Consider the following 21,375-nt stretch of genomic DNA (forward strand, 5'->3'; position numbering starts at 1 on the left):
TCAAGCCTTCTCTGCAAATGTATACCTTGCTTCTAAGCAATTTGCGTTGTTTGTATTGATTTTCTTTGCATTGATTTTCTTTGCATTGCATTTTCTTTTGATGTTTAATTTTTTAACTAGGAGTAGTTGTTGGGTAATGTTTCAAGACAGGAGTATAAAAAAAATTGGAATTTGCCCTTAATTTTAAAAAAAAAAAAATGTTTTTTTTTTCAAGCCGGCTAAACGAGCTGGCTCAAAATCCTCTCCATCTCTAACGAGTTGAGTTAAAAAATCTGAGGCTCAGCTCGTTTTTTCCTCCTCTTTCACGAGCCGAGCTCGTTTAGCTGAAAAATCGGCTCGGCTCAGCTCGTGAATAGCCCTAGGTGTTCTTGTCTTAGTAGTGGCTTTTCCACTTTATTCAAATTAAATTTTATAACTTCTTTGGCATCTATGCAATTTATTTATATTTTCATTCTTAAATTTGAAATAACTAGAAAGTTGAGATCTTCCATTAATTTTCTACACAAAAATAAGCATAGAGTAGCTTTCTTAATGGATTTGGCATACTATTTTTTAACTTCGCTTGTTTACTTTACCTTATGTTACAATTAATTATTACTTTATTATATATAATTATAATAATAATATTTTCCTTATACTTTTTCATGTCTCCAAGGACCAAGATTAGTATAAACTACATACCTTATTTTCTCTTCCATAAAGTAATAGGCAACTCCTAAATCCTAATCTAGACCCAGTAAAAGTTTTCTTCTCATATTCTGCGAGAAAATAAAATAAGACATTTTCCTCAATTGATTTGGAATCCAATTTTTTTTTTTTTTTTAATTAGTTTTCCTTTTATTCTAAATAGAAATTATTCTCCAAGTATGATATTAATTATAAATCAGTATTCCACTTAAAGTAATAATCCTAAACCTAAACCTAATTAGATAAGTCATAAGACTTATAAAACTTTAAATAATGTATAGACTGACCAAGATTAATCCATTTAAAAAAAAAAAAAAAATCACAAAATAAGACTCCTAATACTACTAGAATAAGATATCTAATAAAAAAAACTACCTATTTTTCCTCATAATTTAAGGTTTGAGATTAATATAAATAAAGGTCTCAAAAGCACATATTGTATTTTCCTCATTCAAGTCTCTGTTGAAACTTTCTCTAGTCTCTCTAATACATATCCTTTAATTTCTAAACTTTGTTGTCTCAGAAACCATGAATTCATTGTTCAGTTTATTTGATGCATTCTGTGCGGGATGCTTGAGCCAGAAACCAGTGATCAAAACATCTGTCCCTTCCACAACAAAGGATACCAAAATGCCGGCGCAATCACAGAAAAATTTGAGTACTCCTAAAGTTAATCAAAAGCAAGAGGGGCCTGCGGCATCATCCAAGGCGAATGGTAGGAATGAAGCCCAATTTTGCACAAGAGTCGGATGGTTGAAAGCTCTTTTCTCCGATTAACAACTTATCTATCGAAGATATGTTGTATGCCCACTAGATTATTAGGAATTAGGATGATTAAGACGTGGAAAAACTTTTTAGAATTTTTTTTTTTCCTCTTCTGTTTAGTGGTAAACATAGGATTTATATATTAGTTGATTTTGTATTTTGTATTTTCTTTTTGAATATATAATTAATTAAATTTCATTGGAGATTGTTGGTTTTGGAACACTATGTGCTTGTGATTTATATACAATATACGGATGTTTACAGAGATAGTATTTTGATCGATGACTTTTTTGTGTAGTTTAATTTATGAATGTTATTGTGATAGCACAACTATATAAAACATATTTGATACAACCAATATTATACATGTTAACCACAGTTTTTTTCAATTTTAAATACAACCTTTGAAATTTTTATTTTTTTAAAGAAAAAAATATATAATTTCTCTTGTAATGATCAAATATCAATGACCTCTCTTCTCTTGTAGAAATTAGAGGTTTATCTCATATGAATGACATGGAGTTAATTTATAATGGAGGTTGAAAATAATAAATATGGTTTTATTTGTGAGCTAGAAATATTATTATTTTTATATTAAATTGAGTTATTGGACAAAAAATTAAAAAAACAAAAAGGGCATAGTTTTTATGTAGTTATAAGAGTGACTACAGATAAAAATTCTCTGAAATCAACAATTTAATAATATAGATGAAATTTAATATATTTAATTTATAAAATTAACAATTATGAGCTTATACATAAGGCCCATGGTGTAGCTTTGTGGGGCTCCGGGCCCAACATTAACAACAGCGGGGTACGAATCGTTTCATAATTAGGCATTCATTTAAAGACTAAGGAGTCAGCACAGTGACTCACTCAGTCATCTAGTTAGAAACAAACTATCCCACATCCTTTAGTTAAGAGAACAATACAATTGTTTATATACAGATAGAAGCAAACCATACACTGTCTCTTCGGAGACATTCGATAAAATTGGAACGATACAGAGAAGATTAGCATGGCCCCTGCGCAAGGATGACACGCACAAATCGAGAAATGGTCCAAATTTTTTTTTCTCTTTCTGGGTTTTTTCTGTTCTTTCCTATAACGCTTCATTTTTAACTTCTGCTCGAATTTCAGAATTCATGTTGGTGTCCAGTACAGCACCTGAAACTGAAAGTGTTTAACTAAAAGTTGATCATCGACATCGAGTAAAATGAAAAATTTTCCTTGAAGTTCTACTTGGTTTGTAGACTGTAAAAAGAATTTGCTGTCAAACAACATACTGTTGTCTTTTAGCTGGATTTTTATTAAAAATCATTTTAGGTAAGATATAGTATTGATCCTTTCAGGGCCAGTTTCAGTTGATGTGTTCATTCTACTATAGATTATATGGTTGTGTTATTGGATTGGATTTTGACTCTCACACTAAGATAAAGCACTTCAGCTTATTGGATTGGAATGGTTTAGAGAGATCAGAGAAGATGACCACATCTGCTCAATAATAATGTGAATAAAATTGAGAAATGGTCATATTTTCTTCACCTTCTTGCCCTCTCTCAAGTCTCTCCAGAAGGAAATTGAAACCATTTGATGCATGCTTGTTAATATAACCTTCCTCGCTAACGCATACATCAAAGAATAAAGAGCAACTAATCACAAACGTTATCCATACAAAACTTCTTGTGATTCTTTTGTTTTTTCTGCTCTTTTAGCTAATCTTTGTCAAGCTATTCATCGAAAGTGATTGGGTCCTCCCATTTCTTAGACATCAATTAAAAGCGAACTCCACTCACCTGTGTGGCTCTCTTCATCAACAGTATATGGATTTCACCACTAAAAAAAGTGGAAGACGAAGGTGATAGTCCAATAGTGACGAGTTTGTTTTATATGTTGGAAAGTAGAGCTACTTAACTAATAAATTAAACAATAAATAAAGCTCGCGATTAGTCGATTTATATTTAGACAAATAAGACTCATTGTAAACTAATCAATTACAAATTGTTACTTCAAAATTGTAAANGACTACGCATTTTCCTAGATTCATCAAACCAAATCATAATTAATGTTACCCCACAATTAGGAAATTTTCTAACATAAATAACTTTAGATCGGTGTTATTTAAGCCCTCACCATTTTTTTTTTTTCTTTCTAAGCCGAAATAATAATCTTTTAGAACATATATTCTTTTGAACTAGTAATTACCAAATGGGGAGTTTATTCTTTCTCCATATATTATATAACTATTTTTCTCAATTCTCTAAACTCTTCATTTTTTTTTTCAAAAATTTGAATTTGAATTTTTTGTTTCAAAATTATGTTGTCATAATTGAATTTTTTTGGAAGAGATGAAAAATTAAATCAAACTATGAAAATAAAATAGTAATAGATATTCTCATTAACTGTTTTTGCCTAGGGTTTGATTTAGAAAATTAGTTTAACAATGTTGGAACTATAGGAGAATGATGGGAAAGATAAAATTCATTTTAACATTCATCAATTGATATAAATTCTCATGGAAGTTGAAGATTAATAGAATGAAAATAGTTGCATATAAGAATTTAAATAGGAAATAAAATGTTTAAGGAAAGGGATTCCATAAAAAATGAAAATGACAACTCGAGTTCAACATAGGATAAAAATTAGGAATGATGGGATCTAACTTAGGAGGGAGAATAGTAAAGGTGGGTAGGGACTAGACCCAATTGGGATCGGGTTTGGGCCCGATCCCAATGGGACCGGTCTCAAATGGGCATGGGATTGGACCTAGGCATGAAAACATTCAAGGCTCAGACTGATCCCTACGACGGGTCCTAGGTCCATAGGATCAGTCTCATGGACTTATAATTTTTCATTTACCCTCCTTATTTTTTATCTATTAAGGGACTTAATCAAAACTATATAGGGGGGTTTATGTAATTTTTTAGGGGTAATTTGTAAACTTTTTTAATTAATTAGTAAATAAATAATTAAATATAAATGAATGGTTAAACGTTAATGAATAATGACTTAATTCTTAATTTGTTATAAATTTAAGGTGTTTTTAATTTAAACTTTAAAGAGATAATAATAATTTAATTTTAACATAAATATAATATTCACACAATCACACTTCACAAATAAACAATTAAATAAATTTAATTTTTTTTAAATTATTAATTTACATCATCAACAATATTTACATCCTCCAAATTTATGTTTCTGAAGAGGTTGAGTAGTCTGGGATCTTCAAGGTCCTACTGATCTCTTATATCTGCATGAGTCTAATCCCGTAAACATGTTATGACTTCAACCATCTCATTAGTTAATGAGCATCTTCTCTCTTCAACAATGTGGCCATTAATTGAGAATGTTGACTCGGATGCAATTGTCGAAACTAGCACAGATAAAATGTCACGTGCCATTTGAGCTATTATAAGGAATCAACTTGCATTGTAGTTCCACCATTGAAGCACATCCATCTCACGCTTCTCCTTCTTAGACATGTAGGACATGTCCATTTGTAGGTACCAATGTAGCCATTTGATCCAAGTTGTCTGTATGAGCTGCTACTTCCACCACCACCACTGCTGCGTTCCACAAACGTCCAGATGCTTGTTCCTTATTCTTCATTAGGGTCTTGCTGCTCGTCTCTGTTGGCGTTGGACGCTCCATTGTACCTAGTCTGATACAAAGAAAAAAAGGCTTTCCAATATTCAGTTAAAATCTATCAAATAAGAACCATAGTCCTATTGTAAATTATGGCCTATCTTAGCAACCGTGCATTAAATATGTTTAATTTAAATATAGGGTCTATAATAAAACATAATCCATATAAGAATGAAATATCTAACTAATATTTCCGGTATTTTTTTTTTTTTTTTTTCCATTAGAACAACAATGTTGCTCAAATCTTCATTCTATGCTAAAAATTATAGAAATTCGAAGTAAAATATCTAATGCCACATTATAGTAAGATAATAATATACTTAATATAGTAGTGGAATCGTAAAAACTTTAAGAAACAAAAAAAAAAAAAAAAAAAAAAGGTTTGCAAACCGTCCAATTGGATTCATTGACGACTTCCTCTGGATAGGTCTTCCAGTTGCCAATCTCTGTAATTTGTCTTGCGGGTTGGTATAATTTTTGCAACATCACTACATGGATTCCAACAGACAGACATGTCCATACTAACTTCTTTGGTTCAATCGGTGGATCCTCTTAGCGACAATATTGTGCGGAATTCAGTCCATCTTAATTGCTACCGGTGATGAATCCATTAGCCACACCACACCTTTTCAATCCTCGAATGTATAGCTTTTAACCTGTTTAAACAATCAAATTGATGATGTGGCATGCACATATGTGGTGAAAATTTTTTCCTTCACCAAGCATAATTAATCTCTTTTCAATAAGAAATTGTGAGGTGTTAGCAGCTGCATTACAAGCGTTAGCGTCACAACTTTTGCAAATAATAAATATTCTTGCAAAACTTTATATTGTAAAATAAATGTGTTAGCACTATGTTTTTCATATAATACTTTAAACCTATCATTTTTGTTGTAATGCCAACTATGATCTAGGTAATGTATTGTGATACCAAAAATCTGTTTTTGATCTAGCAGCCCATATATCTGAAGTAATGTAATAGATATATGCTAAATTTTCAAATTCTTTTTAAGTTGATCTTTTATTTTATCGTAAAGTCTTAGTATGTCCCTTTTTAATTGTACCTCTACTAATAGGGGGTAACTGCTGGACAAAAAACATTTTTAATCATTTCAACAAAATAGGATTTTTCAGATAAAAATTGAGAGTCTGTAGCACATATGATTTTGCTATGCACTCTCATGCTCTGACTACTTATATTGCCATGTTAGAAGAGTTGAGGATTATGGATTAAAATTAGTTGAGTTTGAATTTTCTTATCGGGTCCAATTGAAGTTGACTGGACTGGCGGACTACTTCATATATAGGGGGTGCTTCTTCTCCAGTGTCGCCGTATCATCGATCCTATTCTCAGTGTCGATAACAGTTGGCAAAAATTACATTCCCCGCCATGTTTCTTCCCCAATTCATGGGCTTTGGCCATTTTGATTTGGTCAAATTGTCACACCCCTGAACACGAACCTCTTTGTTGGTCAAACCATGGAGTCGCAGCTTGCTGTGTTTGGCTAGACCTAGTCTCAACCATTTTGGTTGTGGAATTGTATTGCTGCCTCTAGAAAGAGTGAAAATGGATCAAACCCTCCCATTTCTTCGTGAATGGACGTAAAACTCATTTTGGGATGATCCTCTGAATGCAAATTTCGAGAATCCATTGAATTTATAATAAATAATAAAAAATTAAAATGAAAGAAATTGACTAATATAAATATAATGAAATTAAAAAATGGAAAAATTGAATATATAATAATATATATGAATAAATGTAAATAAATTGAAATGAAGAATTTGAGAATTTGAGTTGAGAGATTGAGAAATGAGAATAGACTGAGAGTTGAGTTGTAAGAAAATGAAGGTTTAGGAGGGTTTTATAGTTGAGGTTTGGGGGGGAAGTCAAAATAAAAAACTTTTCCCCTATGTGACTGTTGGTTGCATTTCACTTTTTTTTGGGTAAAATATCAATTTAACTTCCATTTTTTATTGTCATTTAAAAAACAGAGAGTTTTTTGATATTTTTTAGGGGGTTTTTTTTAAAAAAGGGAAAAGGTATGGACTCGGGCCTTGGAGGGGGACCGAACTAGGGCTAGGGCCCTTCTCCATGGTCCTGCTACGGTTTTAGGATCAGACCTATAGGACCAGTTCTAAACCTGGGTTTGGGGGTTGGTTTTTTGGGTCTAGTCCCAAATTCCTATCCCTAAGAATAGGGATGATAGGTTTATCAAAGAAATTTAGAAGGAAAATTATTAGATAGGGCAATTTTGGAATGAATATAGGATTTTTAAAACTTCAGTAATACTACTTTTACATCAACCCCATATACCATTCTCTTCATTATGACTGTAGTGACTAACGTGATGGTGCCATCTCTTTGCCCCGTCAACGAGTTGCCACGTCACTTCCCCAATAAAAAAAAAAAAAAATTGGTTTCAAGCTAAAAAATTTGAATGCATTTTTTCCTAAATCAGAACTCTAAATCAATTTCAATTTCCCTCAAAACACCCAACACAATTTCTCCCCAAATTTCCTTTCAGAAACCCCTAGCCACCACTTTCCTCTAATCCCACCCTGACTAGGTCCACTTTCCACCATCCTAAACTAGTTTCCCTTCAAATATTCCTCCTCCTGCACCACCATTGCCAATCTCAACCGCTGTCCACCTACAGGTCGCAATCATCCCATCGCACCACCACCACGATGATTGGTTATCGAGCCGCACTAGGTCGCCGATCGTCCATTGACAAACGCAGCTGTTCTTGTGTTGTGACTATTTCGTACGCTAGCAAGTGCACTAATCGACAAGTAAAAAAGTGATGAATAAAGTGTCGAATCCCACAAGGACTAATGCCAAACAACAAATAAATTGACTATCTTAATTGTTATTTGGATATGAATTGTATGATTAATTTAAAATAAAAACAAGAATTGCTAGAAATTAAAACAATAAATAACAAGACAAATATCACTATATGATAAAATGTTAAGGGTTCGATTCTACATAAACCAATGTTGACACCATGCTATAAAAATCAGATTCAAGAAATTTATTGATCTAAAGATGCTAATCCCTCAATATAACCAATTGTGAAATTTATTAACGGTTAGGTTCCACTCCTGCTTAAAACCTAAACTGGCCACATAACCTCATAAGACTCCTCCTGAGTATTCTATTCAATCTATGATCTATATATTTTTAATGACCTAAAGTGATTTCACCACCCGGTTTTCATCACATCATAAAACATTGAACACAATGAAACCCTAATCAAAGATTTCTAATCAAAGTTCACCGCCGGTTCATCATTCAATAAGAGCCCTAAATAATTAAAGAAACATCATATCCAAAAGCATTAAGCAATCACCAGATTCTTGTAGAACAATAAATTCCTGAATGCTTTAATAAAATTGAAAATCAAGTCAACATGGTTCGGTAGAATCTACCCCTTAACAATACAATCTACCCATATCAAAGTGATAACAATCAACATCCATTTTGAAGTCATCATCATAACATTCCAAACTGATGCTAAAAGTGAGTAAGAGAAAACTAAAACTAAAATCTTGAGAATTGATCTCTGGAAAAGTATCGTGTCAACTTCTCCCGAATGAATGTGCTAGACCTCTTTCCTTTGATCTTCTCCTCCTCTTTGATGTGTTTTTTTTTTTTTTTAAACCCTAGTCTCCTCCCCTCTTGCTAAGGACCTCTCTTTTTTGGTATTAAAGTTGTGAGGGTATATGGTAAAAAGCCACAATTAAATTAAAAATACATGATAACAAATCTGCTTGTCTTCCATACCCTAATGTAACTTTCGGCTCAATTTTTAACCATTTTATAAGCTGAACTAGATCATGACCAAATAAAATTGTAGCCCTATGTCTTATATTCTACTCGTTCAGAATTATCCAAATTTGAGGTCTACATCTCACGTTATGAAAAAATACTGATGCATTTTCAAATACATTTTCTTCAGTTTGCAACGGGCTGTTCACAACTTCAAGCCAAATTTTTCACCATCTTCTAGTTAGAATAGGTAAAAAACAACATAAACGTTGTAGCTTTGCTTCTTAGCTTTTCATAGCTTTAAATTCAGGTCATTCCAAGTTGAAAATCTCAAGTTACTAATTTACGCTCAACAACCGTCATTTAATGCTCAAATCATCGTTTAGGCCTGCAAAGTAAATTAATAGAATATGGTAGCATCATGGCTCAAACTATATGAGAAGTATCCAATTCCTATTGAAATTCATACAAGATCACTATGAAAAATATAATTATCATCTTGCAGCAGTCTCATTTATTTTTCCGTATTTGCTTGCTCACATCTTTAGAGTCCCTTAAAAATGTCCCAAAAGGGCTTATTTAAGCGCAAAAAAAAAAAAAAAAAAAAAAAAAGGTTAATTATTGTTTTTTGGTTTGCTACCGTGTTGGTATAACACTTTCTGTGGATATCCACCTAAATAGTGAAGAAAATGCCCAAAAAAGGATCTTGCTGAGGAGATGATTACAAATTTATAGTGTTTCCTTCCACCTTATGTTTACTAGATTCTTTTTTGTCTATCTTTTTTTTCTTTTTCCTTTTTTATCTGAAGTGTAAAGAAATTTTACACTTTAGTTCTCATCTGATACATACTGACACCTATGATTTTGCTTCTGCTTGCGTTTATTTCATATATCTTGGTGTTAAAATTTGAATAATTCATATGGAATTCGTTTTTTGCTCTGTTCTTTCCTGAAGTGCTAGTGCCTGAACTATGTCTTTCTATTTTGTGGAAAAATGTTATGTAGATTTGCTTCTACTTTAATTCAGTTCATTGTTCAATTGAATTGTTCTTAATATATTCCTGGTTTTGGTGAAGCTTACAGACAAAAGGGTCGCGCAATTCAAATATAGCCAAACTTCAAGCTGGTTACCTTTTTCCAGAGGTATATTGATGTTTTATCATTTGTTTTATTGATCATTTTAGCTGTTGACTTGCTCCCAATACTATAAATTATTTTTGCTCTCTCTAAATTGTTGTCATCCTATTGGGATTTCTACATTTTGTTGAATATGTATCAGATAGATTTACAATTTATGGTAATTTGATTTGTTTTTTCCCTCAAATTTTTATAATTTAGTGTTTAATTCAAATGTTTATGAGTGTAGCTGCTTAACTTTTGTAGTTCTTGTTGTAGGTCAAAGTCAAATTCCTTAAATTGAGAGGTTGTTATGGTTTACTATAAACTTTATTTTCTGAAAGAATAATTTTGCATGAGTAGTTTGTTAAATAATCGTTGCACCACCATTAGTCACGATCGTTTTCCACCTTCAGTGTCAACTGCGCCCCAACCACTCCCAACCGCACCCCCACCGTAAACAATCATCATTTGCTCTTCCTCTTCCACCACCACTCTCAAAGACGGGAGAGTGCAAAAAATAAAAAAAATAAAAAACCTAAGAGCTGTTCTTCTCATTCAATGATGTGTGAGGTAAGTTATCCTTTGTAATCCGTTTCTATTCTTTTTATCGTATTATTTCTACAGTATTATTATATTCAAATTTTGGCTATTTAATATCAATAAACTAGGATAATCGTTTCAAGAAATAAAAGATAGTAAAAGTCCATAAGAGGAATGAAAGCCTATGCTTGGAATGGTTTTTTGAATCTTTTGAAAAGTTTTTCCAAAACTATCAGAGCTATGGAAATAATTAAAATAGGATTTGAAGTTATTAAAGATCTTCTAGGAAAGGAGTCGATGGAGAGTTGATATACACAACTTGGCTTGTTCTTGAGGTGGGAAGTGGAATAGTAGTCTAGAAATAGCTTCAAAATGCTACCATTGACAAGAAATGGTTGTAAGGCACATAGTACAGCATCTTGATGTTGTGATGGAAATGGAAATAATGTCAATCATCTATGATCATAACCATGAACTTATGTAGTCCTAGTAAATTAGTTTTCCAAAAGAAATGGTAACACAACCGTTTGTGAAAAGGAAGCTTGAAGTGAAGATAGGGTTGGGATTAGACCTAATAAGAATTTCAATTCCATGTTAGTTGAAGTAGGAGTGCTGAAAATTTGGCTTTTCTACAAAAAGATTGTAAGGATAACGTTGAACAGTTAGGAAATTCAACTTGGTGTTGAGGATGCTTTTGCAATCCTAAATATCTTCTGAAATGATAATTCAAATTTCTTCTACACTAGGATGTAGATGAAGAAGGTCAACTACATAATCTTCTATGGTGGATTGCAAGCGTAGCCCGTGTTTTAGGGAATTCGGCAATGTTGTCACATTCGGGCACTACATATTTGACCACACGTATGATATGTCATTGTTGCGTTTGACGATGTTGACTAGTATGGCCATTCCACACTGTTAGGTTGTGGATTAATCTCCAAAGAGGACACACAAGCATTGGTATGGCTTTTTTGAGCCTTGACTTGCATGTATGCGGAATTGTGTTGTGAAGGCAATAATCACTTATCAAGACTAGCAATGCAAATGCAATCGAGATGTGTTTCCTAGTACACAACATAGATGGTGTTTTGTGGCAATAATGAGAAGTTGACGAAAAGTTGCGAGGTTATTACGAATATGAACATATAAAGTTTTCTTTTGCAAAATGTCATGTATATTCATTACACATGAGGAGTTTGAAGAACGTGTAATACGTTCATTGATACACACAACCTTCACGACAATGATTGGTTGCTTGGTTTATATTGGGTGCCGACATTTGTAAAAAATACTTTCTGGGCAGATTTTCTATTACTCAACATAGTAAAAGTATGCATGCATTTTTTGATGAGTACGTAAATTCGAAACCACTTTAAAACAGATGTGAACAATATGAGAATGCATTGATAAAGAGAAAAATAAATTAGGCTGATTTCAAATCATTCAAATAATAGATCCCTTGCATAAGCATCTACCCAATGGAGAAACAATTTCAAGATGCATACACCACTGCAAAATTCAAAGAGTTTCAAAAAGAGCTTGGTAGTAAGCTCCACTGTGAGATATCTTCTTTCAAGGAGTTTGATTCCAATATTGAATGTAGTCAAGGAAGATGTTAGGTGGGAGAGACTTGTCGTCGTATTTGTTTTGTGGTTGCTTTTATGAACGTGGTTGTGAGGTTCGTTTTAATTGTCAATTGTTTGAGTTTAGAGGGATTTTATGTCGACATACAATTGCAATGTTAATTCATAGGGAGATTTATCATACATCTGAAAAGTACATTTTAGAACGGTTGAGAAAAAATGTTTACAGATGCCACACCAAGGTTAGTATAATTATATAGTTGAAGCACGATTGTTGAAGGACAACGATTTGATCATTTGTCTAATTCATTCTCTGAGGTGCAATTTTGGCATCAAGTAATGATGATGATAATATATGGTGATGAAATAATCATGTGACATGAAGAACCATATTAATGTTGAATGACAATGCTGCGGTCATGATAATGCGTAAACATGTCATCCATAGTAGATCGAATTGCGATAGTGTTCATTGTACTTCATTTTTCGAGAGTATATATTCTAACTCCATGGGTTTTTTTGTACCAAAGGTCGACTTTCATTCAAAAGAAGCATCAAGGTCGAACAGATTGTACGTAAGTTAAAGAGAAGAAATTGCATACCAAGTGAGTGTTGCAACTACATTTATAACATTTAAAATTTGTTTTTATAGAATTTATATATCATTATGTTATTAAGTGTTGTACTATAAAATTGATTTGATTACATGCTGGGAGTTCCCAAGAATCAAGAAAGGCAACTGAACGTGCAGGTAATGTAGTTTTACTATACTTTGAAATTTTGTTTGTTAACTACTCTATTCAACAGTTGTAATGTTCAGATGATTTTAAAATCTACTTCTTTTCCTATCTTTCCTTGTATTGATTGTGTTATGAATGAGGATTTGGAGGTATTAATTTACTACAGTTTGGAATTTATATTTTTTCTTTTACTAATAATACACAGTTTTGTGCCTAGTTAGTAAAAACGCGTATTATACACGAATTGTACGGACAGTCGTATAATTCGCGTATAAAACGCACGTATATGTATTTTGTAAAATCCGCCGTATAATTCGCATATAATAAGGCTTCCCGTATAATTTGCGAATTATTGAAAAAAAAAAAAAACAAAATCTCATCCACCAAAACGACGTCGTTTTAGTGGGTTTTTACTAAAAATTAAAACAGATCATTTCTTCTTCAATTCTTCAGTTCTTCTTCCTCAGTTCGTTTCTTCTTCTTCTTCAGTTCTTCTTCAGCTTTTCTTCCTCAGTTCTTCACATTTTCAGCTTTTCTTCATCTCTTGTTCTCTTCTTCCAGGCTTCAACTTCAAGTTCGGGACTTCAAGCTCAAGGTACACACTTAACACTTGTTCTCTTCTCTTTGAATCTCAGATTGCTTGTGTTTGTGTTGGTGTGACTTGTGAGTAGTAGTAGACTAGTAGTATGAGGGGCTGGTGGATTGATGGATTTGTTTGAAACATGTTTGATGACATGCTTGTGAGAGTTATATTTGTATATATGTATGAATTACTTATTATCTAATCACATAGAGGTTTGCTGTTTATAATACTTTTCTTCTCAACAAGAATGGCAGATATAGAGGAAATCTAATTAGATGAACTTCCAATGATTGTTGCAGTTTACACATGTTACATAGGTTGTCATAGGTTCATCGGCACTCCTAGTCTGCATTTGATAGTGAGTGCATTTATGTTGACCACAACGACCACACTTAAATTGATCAGTTGTAGCATTTGGTGCAATACCTCGCTCACAGTCAAACAGAGCTTTCTCTTTAATTTGGTTAATCTCCTGTTGCCTTGAATCACTTGCCATTTCTTCCCCTTTTTCCACCCGCACAGTTTCTGACCTTGAAAAACTACCAGATTTCTCAATGTTGACAGTTTCTTTTGGCTGAAGTTAGTATTTTTTGTTGAATGTTTATGTGCCATGGACCTTCTTGTTCCACCTTTTTGTTGGGTTAATTGCAATAATGGTACCATAATTATCAAAAAAAAAAAAAAAAACAGCAATAGAATTGGAGGATCTAAGCCCCCTCAAAATACTCAATTTATAGCTAAAACAAAGTGAAGTTGGTATATACTCCTTAATTGCAAAGAAAAATATAGGCAAAAATTCATCCTGCTTCCAACCATAAGACCCACATTTTCTTTTTCAAAGATTAAGGCCCTGTTTAGCTTTTGAAATCAAAAAATACAACAAATCTTACCTTAAAACACTTTTAGACATAGCATTTGACTATAGCAATGGTAGCTATGCTTTAAAACCATCATAATCAGAGCCTTTTCACCGCAAATTGTAGCAACTTTTGTCTTCAACTGCTTTTTCTGTCTACATTATTGAATTCCTACATCTCTTTAACTCTTTGTTATCATAATTGCCTTCATTTAAACTTGTCTTTGTCTGATCTCTAATGACCAAATTCACCTCATCCTGTTAAATTTTAATCTATTTACAATCAGTCTGAAGTATTCACGAGATACCTTGTAAAAAGAATCGGGCATTTTCTTTCTTTAAGGTGCATAATTGAATATGTTTAGATTTTCTAAGATAAAAACAAACAGAGAAAAGTCTCAGACAATGTGGATCCTACACTTTTGTTTCTTCAGAAAATGTTGAGTGTGGAGCGAAGAAATCTTGTGACAAAAAAGTTATAAGGACAAACCTAATTGTGACAGGATAATAACACTTAATTAGTGGTTTCATTCACATGCACTGCATGGTACAAGGCCTCAAATCTATGGATTGCATGGCAGATTAATTGATAATAATCTTAACTAAATTCATGTATACGTGTGAGTTGTGACAAATCATACTTTTGTGGAAAATGTAATATTCTTTTATTGCGAATTATTCTGAATAATGATATATTCAAAGTTGATTCTAATTTCTAAATTAAAGCTGATTATTCTAAATATAATGCATAGGTGTTTTAAAAAATACAATACGGCAAAAATGATGTTACAAACAAGTCATTCTCGTAAGTGTTTTAAAAAATTTCAATATCTTTTACGTACATTGCTTCTCTCTTTATATTCAAGAAAGTGTTTTATGTCATTTGCAAGAATATGGTGGGATTACAATGGGGATGATCTTCCTGTGCTCAAGAAGTATGCCATTCGAATTCTGAGTCAACCTTGTAGCGCTTCATCATGTGAGAGAAATTGGAGTGCCTTTGAAGCTGCTCAAATAAAAAAAAGGAATAGGTTGTCACATGAAATGCTAGACACACTTGTGTATGTGAGGATGAACACGATGATGTCGTGACTTGGAACCTATAGATCTTGAGAAATTGGGAGAGCTTCCAGACTATGAATATGAAGAAATTCATATGGACGAAGATGCTAATTCCACACCAATAGTTGAGGGTTACATGAATGACTTAATGGATAATGATGACATTGCTTGGTTGGACGATGCTCTTTTTTAAGTTGTTATTGACTTATTGTTGTTTATGTAATTTGTGGGTTTTTGTTACAAAACTATAATTTGAATCTTTGTTGTATTATTTGTGTATTTTATTTGTTTGGAGCTCTTATTCGACTTTGAATTTTGATTTTGTTATGACTTATGTGTTTAATTTGACACTATAGTTGAATCTTGGCTAAATATTGTGTTTGAGTTTTGAGACTATAATTTGAATATCAGTTATATATTGTGTATTTGTGTTATTGGTTAATTGAATACTTTGCATTTGAAATGTTATGTTGATTTTAACCAGATAGTCCATAAAAGTGTTAAAACTAAGATTGGTATTGCCGTATTTTTCAAAACGTATTATTGACAATGCACCGTATTAAACTCGTATATACCCGTACCGTATTTTTTTCGTATCCGAATTTTGTGGCCGAATTTTTATAAACATATTTTTCACCGTTTGCCGTATTATACCCGTACCCTTTTTTTGCCGTACCTGTATTTACTAACTAGGGTTTTGTGTTTGAAAAAAACAATGTTTTACAAAGTGAAAAAAAAAAAAAAAAAAGGTTAATTATTGTTTTTTGGTTTGCTACCGTGTTGGTATAACACTTTCTGTGGATATCCACCTAAATAGTGAAGAAAATGCCCAAAAAAGGATCTTGCTGAGGAGATGATTACAAATTATAGTGTTTCCTTCCACCTTATGTTTACTAGATTCTTTTTTGTCTATCTTTTTTTTCTTTTTCCTTTTTTATCTGAAGTGTAAAGAAATTTTACACTTTAGTTCTCATCTGATACATACTGCACACCTATGATTTTGCTTCTGCTTGCGTTTATTTCATATATCTGGTGTTAAAATTTGAATAATATCTATGGAATTCGTTTTTTGCTCTGTTCTTTCCTGAAGTGCTAGTGCCTGAACTATGTCTTTCTATTTTGTGGAAAAATGTTATGTAGATTTGCTTCTACTTTAATTCAGTTCAATTGTTCAATTGAATTGTTCTTAATATATTCCTGGTTTTGGTGAAGCTTACAGACAAAAGGGTCGCGCAATTCAAATATAGCCAAACTTCAAGCTGGTTACCTTTTTCCAGAGGTATATATGATGTTTTATCATTTGTTTTATTGATCATTTTATGCTGTTGACTTGCTCCCAATACTATAAATTATTTTTGCTCTCTCTAAATTTTGTCATCCTATTGGGATTTCTACATTTTGTTGAATAGTATCAGATAGATTTACAATTTATGGTAATTTTGATTTGTTTTTTCCCTCAAATTTTTATAATTTAGTTTTAATTCAATTGTTTATGAGTGTAGCTGCTTAACTTTTGTAGTTCTTGTTGTAGGTCAAAGTCAAATTCCTTAAATTGAGAGGTTGTTATGGTTTACTATAAACTTTATTTTCTGAAAGAATAATTTTGCATGAGTAGTTTGTTAAATAATCGTTGCACCACCATTAGTCACGATCGTTTTCCACCTTCAGTGTCAACTGCGCCCCAACCACTCCCAACCGCACCCCCACCGTAAACAATCATCATTTGCTCTTCCTCTTCCACCACCACTCTCAAAGACGAGAGTGCAAAAAATAAAAAAAATAAAAAACCTAAAGAGCTGTTCTTCTCAATTCAATGATGTGTGAGGTAAGTTATCCTTTGTAATCCGTTTCTATCTTTTTATCGTATTATTTCTACAGTATTATTATATTCAAATTTTGGCTATTTAATATCAATAACTAGGATAATCAGTTTCAAGAAATAAAAGATAGTAAAAGTCCATAAGAGGAATGAAAGCCTATGCTTGGAATGGTTTTTTGAATCTTTTGAAAAGTTTTCCCAAAACTATCAGAGCTATGGAAATAATTAAAATAGGATTTGAAGTTATTAAAAGATCTTCTAGGAAAGGAGTCGATGGAGAGTTGATATACACAAACTTGGCTTGTTCTTGAGGTGGGAAGTGGAATAGTAGTCTAGAAATAGCTTCAAAATGCTACCATTGACAAGAAATGGTTGTAAGGCACATAGTACAGCATCTTGATGTTGTGATGGAAATGGAACATAATGTCAATCATCTATGATCATAACCATGAACTTAGTAGTCCTAGTAAATTAGTTTTCCAAAAGAAATGGTAACACAACCGTTTGTGAAAAGGAAGCTTGAAGTGAAGGATAGGGTTGGGATTAGACCTAATAAGAATTTCAATTCCATGTTAGTTGAAGTAGGAGTGCTGAAAATTTGGCTTTTCTACAAAAAGATTGTAAGGATAACGTTGAACAGTTAGGAGAATTCAACTTGGTGTTGAGGATGCTTTTGCAATCCTAAATATCTTCTGAAAATGATAATTCAAATTTCTTCTACACTAGGATTGTAGATGAAGAAGGTCAACTACATAATCTTCTATGGTGGATTGCAAGCAGTAGCCCGTGTTTAGGGAATTCGGCAATGTTGTCACATTCGGGCACTACATATTTGACCACAGTATGATATGTCATTGTTGCGTTTGACGATGTTGACTAGTATGGCCATTCCACACTGTTAGGTTGTGGATTAATCTCCAAAGAGACACACAAGCATTGGTATGGCTTTTTTGAGCCTTGACTTGCATGTATGCGGAATTGTGTTGTGAAGGCAATAATCACTTATCAAGACTAGCAATGCAAATGCAATCAGATGTGTTTCCTAGTACACAACATAGATGGTGTTTTGTGCGCAATAATGAGAAGTTGACGAAAAGTTGCGAGGTTATTACAATATGAACATATAAAGTTTTCTTTTGCAAAATGTCATGTATGATTCATTACACATGAGGAGTTTGAAGAACGTGTGAATACGTTCATTGATACACACAACCTTCACGACAATGATTGGTTGCTTGGTTTATATTGGTGCCGACATTTGTAAAAAATACTTTCTGGGCAGATTTTCTATTATCAACATAGTAAAAGTATGCTGCTTTTTTGATGAGTACGTAAATTCGAAACCACTTTAAAACAGATGTGAACATATGAGAATGCATTGATAAAGAGAAAAATAAATTAGGCTGATTTCAAATCATTCAAATAATAGATCCCTTGCATAAGCATCTACCCAATGGAGAAACAATTTCAAGATGCATACACCACTGCAAAATTCAAAGAGTTTCAAAAAGAGCTTGGTAGTAAGCTCCACTGTGAGATATCTTCTTCAAGGAGTTTGATTCCAATATTGAATGTAGTCAAGGAAGATGTTAGGTGGGAGAGACTTGTCGTCGTATTTGTTTTGTGGTTGCTTTTATGAACGTGGTTGTGAGGTTCGTTTTAATTGTCAATTGTTTGAGTTTAGAGGGTTTTATGTCGACATACAATTGCAATGTTAATTCATAGGGAGATTTATCATACATCTGAAAAGTACATTTTAGAACGGTTGAGAAAAAAATGTTTACAGATGCCACACCAAGGTTAGTATAATTATATAGTTGAAGCACGATTGTTGAAGGACAACGATTTGATCATTTGTCTAATTCATTCTCTGAGGTGCAATTTTGGCATCAAGTAATGATGATGATAATATATGGTGATGGAAATAATCATGTGACATGAAGAACCATATTAATGTTGAATGACAATGCTGTCGGTCATGATAATGCGTAAACATGTCATCCATAGTAGATCGAATTGCGATAGTGTTCATTGTACTTCATTTTTCGAGAGTAGTATATTCTAACTCCATGGGTTTTTTGTACCAAAGGTCGACTTTCATTCAAAAGAAGCATCAAGGTCGAACAGATTGTACGTAAGTTAAAGAGAAGAAATTGCATAACCAAGTGAGTGTTGCAACTACATTATAACATTTAAAATTTGTTTATAGAATTTATATATCATTAGTTATTAAGTGTTGTACTATAAAATTGATTTGATTACATGCTGGGAGTTCCCAAGAATCAAGAAAGGCAACTGAACGTGCAGGTAATGTAGTTTTACTATACTTTGAAATTTTGTTTGTTAACTACTCTATTCAACAGTTGTAATGTTCAGATGATTTTAAAATCTACTTCTTTTCCTATCTTTCCTTGTATTGATTGTGTTATGAATGAGGATTTGGAGGTATAATTTAACTTACATTTGTAATTTATATTTTTTCTTTTACTAATAAACACTTTTTGTGCCTAGTTAGTAAAAACGCTTATTATACACGAATTGTACGGACAGTCGTATAATTCGCGTATAAAACGCACGTATATGTATTTTGTAAAATCCGCCGTATAATTCCATAAATAAGCTTCCCGTATAATTTGCGAATTATTGAAAAAAAAAAAAAACAAATCTCATCCCCAAAACGACGTCGTTTTAGTGGGTTTTTACTAAAAATTAAAACAGATCATTTCTTCTTCAATTCTCTTTCTTCTTCCTCAGTTCGTTTCTTCTTCTTCTTCATTTCTTCTTCAGCTTTTCTTCCTCAGTCTTCACATTTTCAGCTTTCTTCATCTCTTGTTCTCTTCTTCCAGGCTTCAACTTCAAGTTGGACTTCAAGCTCAAGGTACACACTTAACACTTGTTCTCTCTCTTTGATCCAGATTGCTGTGTTTTGTTTGGTGTGGACTTGTGATGTAGTAGACTAGTCTGATGAGGGGCTGTGTGATTGATGGATTTGTTTGAACACATGTTGATGACTGCTTGTGAGAGTTATATTTGTATTAGGTATGAATTACTTATTTCTCCTAATCAAAAGATTTCTAATCAAAGTTCACCGCCTGGTTCATCATTCAATAAGAGCCCTAAATAATTAAAGAAACATCATATCCAAAAGCATTAAGCAAATCACACAGATTCTTGTAGAACAATAAATTCCTGAATGCTTTAATAAAATTGAAAATCAAGTCAACATGGTTTGGTAGAATCTACCCCTTAACAATAACAATCTACTCCATAATCAAAGTGATAACAATCAACATCAGTTTTGAACTCATCATCATAACAATTCCAAACTGATGCATAAAAGTAGAGTAAGAGAAAACTAAAACTAAAATCTTGAAGAATTGATCTCTGGAAAAGTATCGTGTCAACTTCTCCCGAATGAATGTGCTAGCCTCTTTCCTTTGATCTTCTCCTCCTCTTTGATGTGTTTTTTTTTTTTTTTAAACCCTAGTCTCCTCCCCTCTTGCTAAGGACCTCTCTTTTTGGTATTAAAGTTGTGAGGGTATTATGGTAAAAAGCCACAATTAAATTAAAAATACATGATAACAAATCTGCTTGTCTTCCATACACTAATGTAACTTTCGGCTCAATTTTTAACCATTTTATAAGCTGAACTAGATCATGACCAAAATAAAAATTGTAGCCCTATGTCTTATATTTCTACTCGTTCAAGAATTATCCAAATTTGAGGTCTACATCTCACGTTATGAAAAAAATACTGATGCATGTTCAAATACATTTTTCTTCAGTTTGCAACGGGCTGTTCACAACTTCAAGCCAAATTTTCACCATCTTCTAGTTAGAATAAGGTAAAAAAACAAAACATAAACGTTGTAGCTTTGCTTCTTAGCTTTTCATAGCTTTTAAATTCAGGTCATTCCAAGTTGAAAATCTCAAGTTACGTAATTTACGCTCAACACCGTCATTTATGCTCAAAATCATCGTTTAGGCCTGCAAAGTAAAATTAATAGAATTATGTAGCAATCATGGCTCAAACTATATGAGAAGTATCCAATATCCTATTGAAATTCAATACAAGATCACTATGAAAAATATAATTATCATCTTGCAGCAGTCTCATTTATATTTTCCGTATTTGCTTGCTCACATCTTTAGAGTCCCTTAAAATGTCCCAAAAGGGCTTATTTGAAGCGCAAAAAAA

At 32.6% G+C, this 21,375-nt stretch overlaps 1 non-coding gene across 1 annotated transcript; it reads left to right on the top strand.

Annotated features, from left to right (window-relative positions):
• The first annotated feature begins 2,420 nt into the window (after positions 1-2,420).
• LOC116117746 lies at positions 2,421-2,523 on the top strand. Its single transcript, XR_004126028.1, has one exon. It is a non-coding gene; the product is annotated as a U6 spliceosomal RNA (small nuclear RNA).
• The last annotated feature ends 18,852 nt before the right edge of the window (positions 2,524-21,375 follow it).

This window comes from Pistacia vera, unplaced genomic scaffold, assembly GCF_008641045.1.
Source record: "Pistacia vera cultivar Batoury unplaced genomic scaffold, PisVer_v2 Contig1019, whole genome shotgun sequence".
NCBI classification, from domain to species: domain Eukaryota; kingdom Viridiplantae; phylum Streptophyta; class Magnoliopsida; order Sapindales; family Anacardiaceae; genus Pistacia; species Pistacia vera.